The sequence below is a fragment of the Otolemur garnettii genome, unplaced genomic scaffold (genome assembly GCF_000181295.1).
Source record: "Otolemur garnettii isolate 467f Iridium unplaced genomic scaffold, OtoGar3 scaffold00156, whole genome shotgun sequence".
In the NCBI taxonomy this organism is placed as follows: Eukaryota; Metazoa; Chordata; class Mammalia; order Primates; family Galagidae; genus Otolemur; species Otolemur garnettii.
The window spans coordinates 2977403-2979255 of NW_003852551.1; the positions used below are offsets into that span (position 1 = coordinate 2977403).

Here is a 1853-nt window from a genome sequence, read left to right on the forward strand (position 1 = left end):
CCGTCATTGTTTGGTGGGCCTGGGCTGGATTTGAACCTGCCACCTTAGGTGTGTGTGGCTGGCGCCTTAGCCACTTGAGCCACAGGCGCCGAGCCTATAATTTAATTTTTTGAGGAACTGCCAAACTATTTTCCACAGCACTTGTACCATTTTATATTCCTACCATCAGGTTTGGTGCCTGTAGCTCAGTGGTTAGGGTGCTGGCCACATGTACTGGGGCTAGTGGGTTCAAACCTGGCCCAGGCCTACTAAAAAATAACAAAAAAATAGCCAGGCATTGTGGAAGGTGCCTGTAGTCCCAGCTACTCAGGAGGCTGAGGCAAGAGAATCTCCTAAGCACAAGAGCTGGAGGTTGCTGTGAGCTGTGATGCCACAGCACTCTACCGAGGGTGACAAAGTGAGACTCTGTCTCTAAAAAACAACAAAAATAAAATAAAAAATAAATAAGTAAATAGGGCGGCACCTGTGGCTCAAAGGAGTAGGTTACTGGCCCCATATGCGGGAGGTGGCAGGTTCAAACCCAGCCCTGGCCAAAAACTGAAAATAAATAAATATATATATTCCTACCAGCAATGCAAAAGAGTTCTAATTTCTCTATATTCTCACCAACATGTGTTATTTTCTGCTGTTTTTTAAAATAATATCCACCCTACTGGGAAGATGTGAAATGACATTTCATTTTGATTTTTATTTACATTCCCCTGATGATTAGTGGTGTTGAACATCATTTTGTGTTCTTTTGGACATTTGTGTATCTTTGGAGAAATGTGTATTCAGGTCTCTTACCCATTTTAGGATGGGTTTTTTCTTTGTTTTTCAACCCCCCTTTGGTTGAGGTTTTGGAGTTCTCTGTATATTTGGGATATTAATCTTTTGTCAGATACATTATTTGCAAATATTTTCATCCATTCTGTGGATTGCCTTTTTACCCTGTTGATAGTGTCATTTGATACGTAGAAGTTTTTAGTTTTGTTGAAGTTCAATTTATTTATTTATTTATTTATTTGAAACAGAGTCTTACTTTGTTGCCCTCAGTAGAGTGCCTGGTAGAGTGCTGTGGCGTTATAACTGACAACAGCCTCCAACTCCTGGGCTCAGGCGATTCTCTTGCCTCAGCCTCCCCAGTAGCTGGGAGCACAGGCACTTGCCACAACGCCCGGCTATTTTTTGTTACAGTGCGGCTGGGGCCGGATTTGAACCTGCCACCCTTGGTGTATGGGGCCAGTGCCCTACTCACTGAGCCACAGGCACTGCCCAAGTTTTTCTATTTTTAATGGAGACGTGGTCTCTCTCTTGCTCAGGCTGATCTTGATCATTTGAGCTTAAGTGATCCACCGGTCTCAGCCTTCTAGAGTGCCAATATTACAGGCATGAACCACCATGCCAGCCCCCTTTCTTTTAAAAAAAGGAACCACTCAGACTGTCCTCTCCCTCTAACTTCCTGGTAGGGAGATCATCAGTGGCAAATGAGGGTTACAGGAGAACAACCCCAGAGAATGCTGCACCTCCTCCTAGTGGTTTCTGGTGCTCTATATGTTCAGAGAAATTTCTCTAGTAAGGAATTATAGAAATGATCCCAGGCCAAATGTGGTGGCTCACACCTATATTCCTAGCACTGTGGGAGTCTGAGGGGGTGGATTGCCTGAGTTCACAGGTTTGAGACTAGCCTGAACAAGAGTGAGACCCTTGTCTCTAAAAATGGCTGGGTATTGTGGTGGATGCCTATAGTCCCGGCTACTTGGGAGGCTAAAAGGAGAATCATTTAAGCCCAAGAGTTTGAGCTGTGACACCAACTCTACCCAGGGTGACAAACTGAAACTCTGTCTCAAAAAACCAAAAAACAAACAAACAAA

The 1853-nt window shown here is 44.1% G+C and overlaps 1 pseudogene; it reads right to left on the minus strand.

Moving 5' to 3' along the window:
* Positions 1–1410: 1410 nt before the first annotated feature.
* LOC111728423 lies at positions 1411–1584 on the minus strand (annotated as a pseudogene).
* Between the last annotated feature and the right edge of the window lie 269 nt (positions 1585–1853).